This window comes from Cupressus sempervirens, chromosome 10, assembly GCF_028749045.1.
Source record: "Cupressus sempervirens isolate cs-2001-9-10 chromosome 10, ASM2874904v1, whole genome shotgun sequence".
Taxonomy (NCBI): Eukaryota; Viridiplantae; Streptophyta; class Pinopsida; order Cupressales; family Cupressaceae; genus Cupressus; species Cupressus sempervirens.
In genome coordinates this window covers 415,678,696-415,694,082 of record NC_143127.1, presented here as the reverse complement: position 1 = coordinate 415,694,082, position 15,387 = coordinate 415,678,696, and the positions used below count along the sequence as shown (strand labels likewise).

The 15,387-nt window shown below is 37.3% G+C and overlaps 1 pseudogene across 1 annotated transcript; it reads left to right on the top strand.

Moving 5' to 3' along the window:
• Positions 1-483: 483 nt before the first annotated feature.
• Positions 484-7,039, top strand: LOC149534474 (uncharacterized; annotated as a pseudogene). Its single transcript, XR_016357528.1, has 5 exons — positions 484-1,043; positions 1,121-3,277; positions 3,366-4,210; positions 6,423-6,630; positions 6,730-7,039. The product of XR_016357528.1 is annotated as an uncharacterized LOC149534474 (transcript).
• Positions 7,040-15,387: the final 8,348 nt, after the last annotated feature.

Sequence of the window (15,387 nt, the reverse complement as noted above, 5' to 3'; positions counted from 1 at the left end):
GAAACCCGATATGGTGTTTGAAACCTCTTTGGCTTAAAGCCAAGGACTCAAAGGCATCCACATTGTCAAAACCCTGTGTGGCACAACCCTAGCCTCATCCTTTATGATATCTGAGCCTTGCACTTGCACTCAGCAAGATTTGATTCATGGTGGGCTCTTTGTGAACCAGTCATTCACCACTAGACTAAAACCCAATAAACAAATTTTAATTAGTACATTATAGTGATAAATGTTTTTATCAAACAATTATTAAAATTGTGGATTGACTTGACGATTACTCTTAACGGGTCGTTTACGGTATTTTGCACCGTCGTGCACGCTGCCATTTGTACTGGTCGACTTTTCTCTGCTCCTTTTCTGCACTTACCTTGAAAGTATTCGATTCATGTCTTTTTCGCACAGCACAATAGTCAGGAAATCAAAGAATTTCACTATCTGCTTACTAATCAGCACTAATCATTTTTTGAAATTTTTTTGGATCTGATCGTCCAAGAAATTCCAAGTCCCGTGGAAATTTGCGAAGAAAACAATGTATCTTCGAGCCTTAAATCTGAGAGTTTTCCCCAAATTTTTGCAAGGAAAGCTTTTTCTTTGGCAAATACATAGATATTATGGCAGCAGTAATACCCATCCGTGTTCTCACTTGCTTTTGCTGCATGCTCACCTTTCTTCATTTCCTTCTCCACTGCTCTTCCCTCTCGCAAGATGGCATCATTCTGCTTAAAATAAAAAAGGCAGATTGGCAGAACACGCGGAATGCTCTGAGCGACTGGAATGAGTTACATGAAAATCCATGTGCTTGGCAAGGAATCTCCTGTGATGCTTTCAATACCGTTACGGCTATTGATGTCACGGGGAGCTCCATTTCTGGCAACTTGACCTCCGCCATATGCGCCCTTCCTAATCTCACTTCCTTAACTCTCCAAGACAATGCTTTCACTGGCCCCTTTCCCCACGCCCTTCTTCATTGCAAGCGTTTGCAAAAGCTCGATCTGTCCACCAACCACTTTGCTGGAACGCTTCCCACTCGTATTTCCGACTTCATTGCAAGCGTTTGCAAAAGCTCGATCTGTCCACCAACCACTTTGCTGGAACGCTTCCCACTCGTATTTCCGAATTGACGGATTTGAGAGAGTTGAACTTGGGATATAATGCGTTCAGTGGCTCCATTCCTCCAGCCTTTGGTATGCTACCAAAGCTCGAAGCTCTCTTCTTCGAAGAAAATAGTTAGAGTGGACCATTCCCTACGTTTGTCGGGAATTTAAGGTCTCTGAAGAACCTCACGCTTGACAAAAATCCTCTGAGCCCAGGTGAGCTTCCCATTGAGATTGGTAATTTAAAGCAACTGCAGCAATTGTGGATGCGAAACTGCAGTCTTGTGGGCGGAGTGCCAAGTTTCCTGGGCAATTTAACACAGCTGAAAGAGTTGGATCTGTCGCGGAATCATCTCTCGGGTGCTATTCCTGCCACTTTGATGACTCTCGAGAATTTGAATATCTTGTATGTATTCGCCAACAATTTGTCTGGACGAATTCCGGCCGACATTGGCCGACTGAGGAGCTTATCCGGTTTGGATCTCAGAGAGAATCAGCTTCACAGCACAATTCCCGATGGAATCTCAAATCTGACAAATTTGGATACTCTCTATTTATTCAGCAATCATTTTAGTGGGGAGATACCTGCTGAGCTCGGCAGTTTCCGGTACTTGCTTTACTTGAGGCTCTCCGACAACAAGCTCAAGGGACGGTTGCCCCCAGGCTTGGGTACATTCTCCCCCCTCTATTTGGTTGATGTGGTGGGGAATGATTTGGAAGCCCCTCTGCCAAATAATCTGTGCCGGGGAGGAGCGCTCACCGACTTTGATGCCACTTCGAACAAATTCAATGATAGTCTGCCTTCGTCCTTCGGAGACTGCAATTCTCTTGATATTCTCCACATCGACAACAATCGTCTGAGCGGCAAGATTCCTACTGGGCTCTGGGGTTCTTCCAATCTCGAGCAATTGTTTCTCAGCAACAATAAGTTCGAAGGCCAAATTTCAGCTGCGATCGGCGAAGCAAAGAATCTGACTCGGTTGGAGCTGAGCAACAACCGGTTCGAAGGAAGAATCCCGGCAAAAGTTGGACAGCTGACTAAACTTCAAGTGTTCAAAGCCAGCAACAACAGTCTCTCAGGGCCCATTCCCCGTGAGCTCGGGGCCTTGAGTTCGATGAGTACTCTCCAGCTGGACCATAATTTTCTGTCGGGAGAGATTCCCAGCTCAATCTGTCTCACAATCGACTTACCGGCGAAATCCCAGCGCCGGCTCTGAACGACAGCTTAAACAGCCTGGATCTGTCAAACAATTTGCTTTCTGGCGGAATTCCGACAGAGTTGGGAGATCTAAAACTGAATGTTTTCAACGTCTCCAACAATGACTTGTCTGGACGCGTTCCTGAAGCTCTAGACAGTTCGGCTTACAAGAAGAGCATTCTGGGAAACCAGAAGCTTTGCGGCGGTCAGAATTTGATGCTACCGCCGTGTTCCTCTCCTCATAAGTTGTCAGTACGTCAGAGTCTAGCTACCATACTGGTATCACTTTTACTTATAGTGGCCGTGTTATGCTGCACCATTTGTCTGTGTTGCTTCTTGTTTTTCAGGAAGCCAAGCAGCGGGCCGTCGTGGAAATTGACTCCATTCCACTCGGCAGATGTGGACGAGGTATACATCCTCAACAACTTGAAAGAGGATTAAGTGATTGGATCTGGAGGCGCAGGAAAAGTTTACAAGATCACTTTTCCCAACGGGCAAGTGGTAGCCGTTAAGAAGATCCAGAACGCGAGCAGATCAACAGGAAGTTTGAAGACAAAAGGCGAGCTCGAAGAAAGTACAAGAGCAGAAGTAGAGGTGGACACGTTGGGGCTCATCCGGCACAACAACATCTTGAAGCTTCTCTGTTGCATATCAAGTGAAGAGTCGGATTACAAGCTGTTGGTATACGAGTACATGCCCAACGGCAGCTTGTTCGACCGTCTGCACTGTGTCGCTGAAGGAGGAACTCCGCTGGAATGGCCCATACGTTTTCGGATCGCTCTTGACGCGGCTCGTGGGTTGAGTTATTTGCATCACGGTCGTTGTCCTGCAGTACTGCACAGGGATGTGAAGTCCAGCAACATCCTTCTCGACGGCAACTTTGGAGCTAAAATTGCGGATTTTGGCGCATCGAGGGCGCTTCGTATGTTGGGAAATGAGTATACGGTATCTTGTTATGTAGGTTCACACGGATACATAGCCCCTGGTACGAACATCAAATTCTCATGAATTATTTTTCCTAAACATAAGAGATTTTTTCCTAATATTTTTGACAATCAAAATGTTGTGTGTAGAATATGTGGAGAGGCTGAAGGTGAATGAGAAAAGCGACGTGTACAGCTTCGGCGTGGTGTTGTTAGAGCTGGTGACGGGGATGAAAGCGATAGTTGAAGCGGAGTCAGGGGAGGGAGTGGACATTGTGCGGTGGATATACAAGACAATATCGACGGATGGAAGATGGATGAAAGTGCAGTGGAAGATAGTTGCGTGGAACAAATGATGCGCGTCTTGCGTGCGGGTTTGATGTGCACGTACAGAAACCCAAACCATCGGCCTTGTATGAGACGAGTGGTGAAGATGTTAGAGAAATATTATGGGGAGACGAGTGTTGAAGTAGAAATTCAACCTGAGCAAAGAGTTTCAAGTGAACCCTCCGAATGTGAGAACGAAAATGATACATCGACACTCAAGAATCTGGAAATGTTTTCTGAATCCGAGGATGCCAGTAGACATGGCATTTCGGAAGTTAGTTGTTCTGAAAGCGATGAAGAGGAGCTGAACAATACCCTTGATGACAAATTCAAATTAGCTGTCTCTTTGGTGCCAATTACAATTACCTTATTCATATTTGCTGTGTCGAATATTTTCAAGAATCATGGCAAAGGCATTGCTACCAAGATATTTCTGGTGGGATGGGTTGTCGCTTTCATTGCTTCAATAATGGTTGCTGTGATCCTTGGGCTAAGGCGATCTTTTGGTATAGATAAAAAGAACCTCCTATCGTTCAGCAAGGCATTTTTGTCTACTGCAGTGGCGTTCTTCCTCTTGACTTTATTTGTAGCATTTTATAAGGCGATTCCCTCTAAAGAAAAAATGGTGGCAATCAGCGCAGTTATAGTAACCACGCCAATACTATGCTGTGCTTTTCTATATTTCATTTCAAGATAATCTCCTCTTGTTAATCAGTTAGTTAAGACTACTTGATTAGGTCTATAGATAGTTATTGTTGATATGGTGAAGGTCAATGGTCACATTATTCTTCCCTCCAATAAGTGTGTCTCTTGGTTTTCCCAGACTTTTCATATGTAATATTATTGGAGTCTATTAATATGCTACTCCTGTTCATTTATAATTATCTTTTACACATTAATCCAATACTCTGCAGTTTGGATGTAGCCACTATTGTGGTGAACCAAGATAAATGTAGTGTTGTGCATTTTTGTATTGCATCTACTTTTATTTCTTTGTTTTAAATCCTTTAAGGTATAAAGCCAATGGCTAAAGAGGATCTATATTATTGTAATACATTTTTGAAATACATAAGTATTCTCTAAAACATTTGTAATGTATATTTACTTATAATTATTTAAAGAAATGATATGTAATTGTTTCGTTTTAAAAAAAATTGTAGTCTCAACTTATTTATTATTGCTTATCAATAGGTATAGTATTATTGCAATTACTATTTGGTAACTAATGATTAATAATTCTCATTTTACCAATCAAAATTAATTATTTATTAAATTTATTATATAATTAATTCTTTTTATTGTACACTTTTCTCACAATGCAACTTTTACAAGCACCATAAAGATCATTTATGCATAGTGTTTTTTTCTCCGCTATATAAAAATGAAATCACATACTAGATTTAAGTTAGGAAAAATATGTTTTTATTGACTATTTAAATTATGAGTTTGAGTTATTTAAATTAAATGATATTTTTCTATTTTAAAAATATTACATTTATAACTTTACACATTCTAAATAATAATATCTTATAGTCAAATAGAATCAAGATTATTTTTTATATTTTTAAAAATAATTTTATTATTATTATTTTTTTTTAAATTTTATAAATTAACTATTATAAATTAATTTTAACAATAATTGTTAAAATAATTATATGATATTAATAATCATTTCATAATAATTATTAACTCTCCATTATAATTTTACTTCAAGACTAGAAATATAATGATTGTGAGAGGCAACTATCAAGAAGTCAATGAAGAAACAAAGAAAGCCATAATACAGATGATGGTAGAGCTAAATAAGGCAGCAACAACAACGTCCCAAATTACCGTTGGCATAGACACAATGCAAATTGATAGCACAAAGGTCACAATTGACACAACAAAATATCCATTTAAGGATTATGGCCCTAATGTTGGCAATTTGACTAGCTATACTAGCTCAGAAGTAGAGGATGGAGAAAAGAAGCTAGGAGAAGAAGAAAATAGAAAGAAAGAGGAAGAAAGAAAGCAAAAGGAAGAGGATGAAAAGAAGAGAAAGGAAGAGAAAGAAAAAAATAAGAAGGAAGAAGAAGAAAAGGAAAGGAAACTTGAGAAAGAAGAGGAAGATAGAAAGAAGTAGGAAGAACAAAAGAAAATTGAGAAAGAAAGAAAGAAATTAGAAAAGGAAGGAAGAAGCAGAGAAGAAAAGAAAGGAAGAAGAGGAGAAGAAAAGAAAAGAAAAGAAGAAGAGGAGAAGAAAAAAAAAGGAAGATGAGAAAAAAGCTAGTGTACCTAGTTCACCTGAGACACTCCTTACCTTAGAAGCATTAATAGGATTAGATGATGATGATCATATTGAACTGACCTCATCACTCGGCAAGATCATGAAGAAAAATAGAAAGGTAAAGAGTCTACAAAGCTCTCTAATGGAGGCAAAATAGAGACTGTAGAAAATCTTGACTGTAAGATGACTGAGTCAGATCCACGGGATAGAGAAAAAGTTGCAGAACAAGATTTTAATGCAGAATTCACTAACCTATTTGATATTGTAGTCATTCAAGCACATGCCAAACATGATGCACAAATATTTGATACTATTTGATAGAATATCATAAATTATTTGGGAGCTCTTGATGCATGTATCAAGGTGCTAAGAAGATGTGAACAAGAAGGAAAAACATTAGGGTAAGTGCATCAAGTTGTGGTGCCAAAAGGGGGTATAAGTGGCCACATTTTTTCTGAAATCAACAATTTCTAAACTTCAACAAGAATTTGAAGTTAGTTACGCTCAAAATTTTAAGATATGACAAAAACAAAAGTAGTAGTCAGCACAATCTGGCCCACAATCGACTTACAGGCAAAATCCCAATGGTTCTAAATGCATAAATAGCTTAGATCTATCAAACAATTTTCTTTCCAATGGAATTCCACCAGAGTTGGAAGATCTAAAACTAAATGTTTTCAATGTCTCCAACAATGACTTGTCTGGACGCATTCCTGAAGCTCTAGACAATTCGGCTTACAAGAAAAGCATTCTGGGAAACCAGACGCTTTGCGACGGTCAGAACTTGATGCTACCGCTGTGTTCCTCTCCTCATAAGTTGTTAGTATGTCAGAGTCTAGCTACCATTCTGGTATCACTTTTACTTATACTGGTCGTGTTATGTTGCTCCATTTGTCTATGTTACTTCTTGTTTTTCAGGAAGCCAAGCAATGGACCGTCGTGGAAATTGACTCCATTGCACTCAGTAGATGTGGACGAGGTATACATCCTCAACAACTTGAAAGAGGATAACATGATTGGATCCGGTAGTGCAGGAAAAGTTTATAGGGTCATTCTCCCCAATAGGAAAGCAGTAGCTGTTAAGAAGATCCAGAACACGAGCAGATCAATAGGAAGTTTGAAGACAAAAGGCGAGGTCAAAGAAAGTACAAGAAAAAGTAGAGGTGGATACGTTGAGGCTCATCCGGCACAACAACATCTTGAAGCTTCTCTGTTGCATATCAAGTGAAGAGTCGGATTACAAGCTGTTGGTATATGAGTACATGCCCAATGACAACTTGTTTGACCATCTGCACAGTGGCACTGAATGACGAATTCTACTGCTATGGCCCACACGTTTTTTGATCATTCTTGATGCGGCTCGTGGGTTGAGTTATTTGCATCATGGTTGTCATCCTACAGTACTACGTAGGGATGTGAAGTCCAGCAACATCCTTCTTGATAACAACTTTGGAGCTAAAATTGTGGATTTTGGTGCATTGAGGGTGCTTCGTATGTTGGGAAATGAATATACAGTATCTAGTTATGTAGGGTCACACGGATATATAGCCCCTGGTATTAACATCAAATTCTCATAAATTATTTTTCCTAAACATAAGATTTTTTTTCCTAATATTTTTGACAATCAAAATGTTGTGTGTAGACTAGGTGGAGAGGCTAAAGGTGAATGAGAAGAGCGACATGTACAGCTTTAGCATGGTGGTGTTAGAGCTGGTGACGGGGATGAAAGTGATAGTAGAAGAAAAGTTGGGAGAGGGAGTGGACATTATGAGGTGGATATACAAGACAATATCAATGGATGAAAGAGGGATGGAAGTGTTGGATGAAGGTACAATGGAAGATAGTTGCATGGAACAAATGATGGGCATCTTGCATGTGGGTTTGATGTGCATGAACAGAGACCCAAACCCTCGGCCTTGTATGAGACTAGTGGTGGAGATGTTAGAGAAATATTGTGGGGAGACGAGTGTTGAAGTAGAAATTCAGCATGAGCAAAGAGTTTCAAGTGAGCCCTCGGAGAGTGAGACCAAGATTGTTGACTTCTTAGATTAGAAGAATACATCTTTCAAAGAAGAACAGATCTTTACACTCAAATGTGAACTTCTATCTCCAAGCTACTCCATGCTAAGACTCCTCAACTAAATGACTTCTTCATGATTCCCAAAATGATGTCTAAGACTATACCCAAGACCCCTTTAAATACTTGCATGGCCATAAGTCAGCCTATTACAAATTACCAACTAAATAGACCCTTAACATTAAATGCATAACCAAGCCACAAGTTGGCTCACAACAAATATTAAATACCTATCACAAACTTAAATGCAAAGTTTGGCTCCAACTAGATTTAAACACAGACAACTCGATCAATGAAGGACCGAGACACAATCGACCATCAAAAGAATTGCTAGCTTACTTGGCATACAAAGAACTCGGTCACCAAAGAGACTCGGTTCATACTGAACTCAATCAAAACCACAACTCAGTCGAGATTGGAACTCGAGACCAACAACTACTTAGTCGACGCTGGAATTGTAACTTGGTCGACAAAGGAACTCGGCATCATTTGCAACTCAGTCAGAGCTCGATGAACACTGTAATACAACTCAATCAAGACTTCCACTCGGCCAATAGACAAAATTGACCAACTCGGCATATGAACTTTATCACTTGGTCGATACTAAATAGAGTGACTTTGTCGACTGGCACTTGGTAACCACTTTCTGAAAAGAGTAGGAAAGTTAAGAAACCAAGGATGCCCCTGCATCATTCTACTAGGTAAATAGAAAAGACCTCAGATGCTCCTGCATCAAACTCCCTAGGAAAATAGAAAAATGTGTCCCAGATTTTGATTCCAAAAGAAAACTCTGCACTTAGCTTCATCTTCACAAAAGGCTTCCAATCCATCAAAGAAAAGAGATCAAATCTAAAAATCAACCATTTTTGCTTCATCCATCCAAAAATCAGAATCTCATCTAACCAATCAACATACTCACTCATAGGGATTAACTAAAAACCACAATGTTCCACAAGTAATCTCTATAACTTATCATCACAAAGAGCCATAATAACATCCTCATATATGAAAACCAAATCAACAACAATATCAAAATCACAAACCCTATCAGCAACAACATATGAACTCAAATCCATAATAGCAGCAGCATATAAATCCATAACACAAAAATTCTCCACTAAATCAATAGTAAATGAATCCATATCAAGAACATGCAACAATAACCCTATGTCATCCATACTCATAACAATATATATATATATATATATATATATATATATATATATATATATATATATATATATATATATATATATATATATATATATATATACACACACACACGCAACAATGATCTCATCATGGATCTTTTCAATGATGTGTGTCACATAATCATTCCCAACATGTGTGTTAGGGTCTTGAATATTTAGTGCCATGACATAATGTCCTCCCAGAGCATTCATGGTTCCATCTGAACCTAGGACTTTTTTGAGACCAAAGATAGTATTCTGGAAATTCCTCTGAAAGAATTCAAGAGGCATAAGGATTTCTACTTCCTTTTTCTTTGGAATTTCTCACTTCTCTTTTCTAGACATAGGGATGTGCCTTGTCATTTCCCTACCCATATAAAAGCTCTTTTGACTCTTGAAATTTTCATTTAGTTTATTCATCTCAATAGGAAATTACATTGGGCCTCCTAGATCGAATGCCTCTATGAATGTCTCCTTATCTAGAGCTAGGAAGATGCTTCTATCTTTCCTATGGAATGACTTGCTAACTAGATTATAAAACTTTATCAATGACTTTACAAGGTTGACATCCACAAATACTTTTGGCATAATTAGCTTGCCCAAATTCCTAATCCGAGGGTTGCAAACTGGGACTTTCTTTGTTCTTTTCTTGTAAAAGAACTAGAACAATTCATATTTGTCCCTATCAGGAAACTCTACATCTCTGGAAAATACAAATGGATCTCTGAAGGCATGATCATTCATAGATTGTACATTGGTTGAACCAAACAGAATGTGTATCCATTCTTCTACAAATGAACTAGGGTTTTTCATTTGCGATGTAGATTCTTCAATTTGGACTTGTGCAATCAATTCACCTTTCTGAGCCATTTCTTTAAAATATCTCAATCAACTCTAAATGTTGTATGCTAGAAAATCACTCAAAATAACTCGACAACTCAAATTTTGCTCTAAAAACTCAAACAATTACACAACTAGTAATGAAAATCTTCATGCCTTTTAGAATTTATCTGTCTCTGCAATAGGAGCATAACATTAATGACATTTAAATTAGCACACTTCAAAACCTATTAGTCTTTGAAAAGCTGGCAAAATCTTTTCTTTTTCATATTTCTTACATCCAACTCATACCTTTTTATCCAACTCAGATATGGTTGTTTTAAAATTGTTTTCATGCCTTTTAAAACTGAAAGTTGCGAAGATGCGATGACCACTTTGTCTATGCTTCACTGTGGTTTCCTTTCTTCCTTCATTCTTTGCTACGACTATGTGAAGAGGGCTATCTCTATTGTTTCACAACTTCACTTCCCTTTTTCTTAACTATTATGGTTGGTCTGCGAAGCTACAATTCCCTTTAATCACTACTTTGCCACTTCATTTCTTCATTTACCGTATGGGCTCGCAAAACTGTGATCACTTTTTTTATGCTTTGTCACCACCTCACAACCACTTACCACTTTAACTTACTAACCACTGCACTCTGGCGATTACCTCTTCGCTTATTACTTCGCATCTTCGCTGTGGTTTAAGACTTAACACTTCGATCACTTGCGATGCTTCAAACAATTACCTTGTCGCTTCTTCGCAACCGCCAGACATGAGGTTTGCTTTAACTATGTGATGTTGTGCTAAACCCTTTTTGTTAACCATTATTCCATTTAGCAATGTCGCAACTCAAAATTCTAACTATCTTTGAAACCTTGTGAAAGTGCAATAAGTAGTTCTTCGCCACTTCACAAGTTAAAACATTTTAACCATGTTGCCACCCACAAAGTTGTGGTAACCATTTTGAGTTTAACTAATACTTTGCTTCCCATCTTTGCAGCCACAGTTAAACCTTGCGAAAGTGATTCAATTTCAAGCTTTCACTATTTTGCCACTGTAACCTTGAGTCAATCATAAATTCGTGTGACACTACAATGGTTTGAATCTCGAATGCATGATTACTTTCCACACCTTCGCAACTTAAGCTTTCACTTCATTTCAAACCCTTGCGACAATGCGATGACTATTTCTTCTAACTATCAAATGTTCCTCATAGTTTCGCAACTTAAAATCTTAGCTTCTGGCTTAACCGTGTGATGCTACGATCAACTGTTAACTTGACTATTCTCTCACCTATCATTGCTTTGCAACTTGAAGATTTGAGTCAACACTTAATCGTGTAATGGTGCGACTGCAAGCTTTCACCGCCTCGCCACCTTAACCCTAGGTTACTCTTAACCCCTTGCAAGGATTCAATAACCTTTAAAAGTTAACTGCTACTACCTTTCACATCTTCACAACTCAAACTTCAAGGTTTATCTAACTGCCTACAATGAAGCGATGATTCAAACTTTGACTACCACTTATGCCCTTTGCACCATCGTGACTTGAATTTCTTTAAGCCAGAATTAATCTGCAATGATGTGATCTCCATTTAACCATTACTTCACACCCTTAACTCAATAGCTAACACTAATAGCTGTGAAGCTACATTGACCATTTTGATGACGAATTTCGCATCCTTGCATCCTTCAAAATGGTTAGTGATCACAAAGAAATGATGTTGCGCTTGAAAGACTTTTACAACATCGCAACTTAAATGACTTAAGAGGCATGAAAAATAAAGTGACAATAGATCAAAATGACTTAGGGATATCAATGTATAAACAAGATTTTTCATATATCCATATTTGGTATGCACGACAACTTATGAATAATTCATCAAAATCATAAGACATGACTATTTTCTAGGGTTTTTATGAGGAAAGACACATTTTCAGAAACCCTAAGCAGTCTAGACATACTCTCTTCCTAATTTTCACAAGATATTTCAAATTTTTTAGCTGGGTGAAAAATCAGGCCAACATTATCGATCTCCCAAAAGCTTCTTCAATACAAATACCTTTTATGTCTCAAATTCCCAATTTTTTCCCTTAATGTCTCTTCTTCCTCTTTATTCAACTTAGCTTCTCGGATTGATAAGATTTTTTTTTTATAGTATTTATGTAATGTTTCAAGATCAGTTTCTTATTAGGGGTGTTAAGGTGCCTAACATTCCATGTTATGAGCTTTATGGCTCTATGGGAAGGTCCTTCCCCTTCTCTACATTGAGTAATGTAGTCATCTTAGGATGATCACATGCCAAATCGTCTCTCTCTCTCTCTCCCTCCCTCCCTCTCCCTCTTCGCGCTTGGAGTGAGACTTCCCTCCCCTTTTCTTATTATTCTTGGCACAATTGTTTTGTGTGCTAAGCATCATAATAAATAAATTTAACTATTTTAATTCACTTTTAAGTGAGACTTCCCTCCCTTTTTCTTATTATTCTTGGCACAATAGTTTTGTGCACTAAACATCATTACAAATAAATTTAACTATTTTAATTCACTTTTTAATTTTATTTTCATAAATAAATTTAAGTTATTTAGTAGTTAAATTAAAAACTGAAATAAGAGAAAATATATTGGTTTTAATTGTCATTTTAATATATCACTAAAGAATTCTTAGAAATATATCCATTATATTCCCCATAGAAAGATTGAATCAGGGGTAGAATACAATCAGTAGACAATATTTCAGATGTTTACTATAAATGATTTAATGGGGGGAAAAAATAGCTCAAGGAAAATGGAGGAATCTCTCGCTTAAAACATATGTCTCTTATAAACCTAATCATTGCCGTCGGTGACTACGTACATAGAAGGAATTATTATGTCATATCGATGACGTCACAGCTACACCACTTTAGTCTAGTCTCGTTTGGCATTATTTAGTGGGCGAAGACTTGACTTGCCCTTCATCTTCGCTTTATTTTTTCTTTCCGCACTGCATCAGCGAGGAACCTCATCTTGGATTATTTGGGCCACTAATCAATCACAATCGATTTCCATGAAGTTTCTAAAACGATAATCACGGGACCAACCACAAGTGAATATCGTGTTTTACTAGTAAAATGGTTGAGGGACCCTCGATTGAACTTGTTACCAATCATTCAGACATTTGTGAGATAAATGGTGTTTTTTAATTCTCTTAAAGATTCTTCCTATATCTTTCATAATGAAACGCTGGTTTTAAATGTTTTTCTCATAATTAATTTGGATATTTATATATCTTGGAAATTCAAATATGAATTTCAATACTGTTATTATTTGTGCTATAAAAATATGCAAAAAAAAAATTTCTTCTATTGTAAGGTTATGAAAGCTAGTTTTTTATTTATCAATGGTCACTTTTTTATCTTTTTATAAGACATTTTTTATAATAGTGGTAGTTTTAATCCTATAATATGATGTTGTTGTCGGGGTCTTCTTTAGGTCCAACTTTTCCAAACCTATTTAGTATTTCTTTTCAGAGAACAAGGTTCTCACATATTTGTGTGTTTTGAATGATGTATCTATCACTCATGTTTTTGTTGTGTTGTGCATTGTGTGAAGACTCATGGTGGTTATTCTTTTGGGTATTGCTCTATGGAGGGGAGGGGATTTCATTCCTTTCCTCTGGTCTTCAACTGGGCTCAATGCTCCCACTGCCTAGCTTGGGGATTGCTTCAACTACTCCACTCAAGGTTGATCATCTTTGGATCAGAGAAAAGATTGTTTTTTTGGTGGTTCCTAAGGCTTGTGTTGCCTTTGTGTGATGGTTTTATGCAATTTTTCTATTTTGTTTGAGCATGCTTATTGAAGGAGTTGGAGGAAGTTTTTGTGCTTTGTAATGGTGATTTTGAAGGAGACAGAAATTCATTCACCCATTTAACAAATTCGTATGCTTATGTTGTGCCTAATGACCCATTTGCAAGATCTTGGTGGTTACAAGACGATTGTGCATTTGTTTCATATAGTGGATATGGTAAGAGTGTTTTTGGAGTTTTGGGAGCTTTTGAGAATGTTGTAACTAGAGTCACTATGTTTAGTTTGGGTATGGTGTCTATGGACACATGGACATAGTTCAAAAAGGCTTCATCGGTCTAACTCAACTGACAAAAGGATTTTTGTTTAGGGTTTTCACACCTCCAAGGTTTCCAAAAATACCAATTCTCCATCTCCACACATTCAAAGGTCTCTTGTGCATTAGTATCCCTTATCACCAAGGCTTGTCACATTAGTATGTCAAGCCTAGAGCTTTACAGAAAATCCTTATTTCTTCTCCAAAAGTCCTCAAATTGCATAAAACATATAGAATACATCCAATCCTAACATTTCATGGAAGGTCAAAAAATTCCAATTGTAAAATGTCAATTTTTTGACTTTGGATCCAAACCCCTTGGCTTTTAGATTTTCTTGGACCAGCCTAGCTACAAATGCATCTAATAGAGTGTACTTTCCACAACCTCTATTATTGATCTTGATGGAGGAAATGGTGGATGTGGGGATTACATTTGGATTACAATAGGATCTTGAGGAACTAGCAATAGAAGTGCTAATGTCAATCTCTGGAAAATGATTTGAATGTGGGAATAAGCCCTCCAATGCATGTTAGTATGTGAATGATTATAGATCAACATGGATGGTAATTCCAGTTCCTTTCAATACAAAAATTTGATGCACTAATGGAGTATGTAGGGAATGACCTTCATGGAATGAGTTGAACAGTCATTGAGAAGGATAATAATGGTGATCAAGATCAACATCATAGAAAATTATCCCATGAACTGCTAGGCCAATCTATATTGGAAATAATTTGGTACCCTTAGAGTTACATTTCATAGGTGTTAATTGTGATGATCTCTTGAATTATGACTATTTCAGTATATCAGACCAATTTTAATAACTTTAAGGTATATAGGTTTAGGCTCAAACCATAATCTACCATGACTCATTTGATGACAATATCATTGACCATGAAAACAATACAAAGTAGGAGCTTATGGTGTGTCTCAATGGATACAATTGTAACATCCACTTTTCCTTAGTCTTAACTAACATCATATTATATCAAGGAAATACAGTTAATACTTCATATTCATACGAAGATAGTTATAACAGATACATTCAAGTGAATGATATTAAAGGTTACAATCAGTTAAACAAAAAAATTCATAAGTAACAATTGAAGACAACGTCAATGAATTTTAACAAGGAATTTAAAATCTACATACCGTAGAATTCAAAAATTAAAAACCATCTACAAATGCTTCTACAAAAACTAGGTTAGTTCATAAATACCACTTAAGGAACAAATAGCTATACCACTTTATCTTAATGACAAATACCATTTGCATCAAATACTTCTCTATCATTCCTTTTCATTCTATTGAGCACTAACTATGGTAATAACATACAGTTAGAAGATATGATCATTTTCATAATTCACATAAATGAAAGAGGGAAA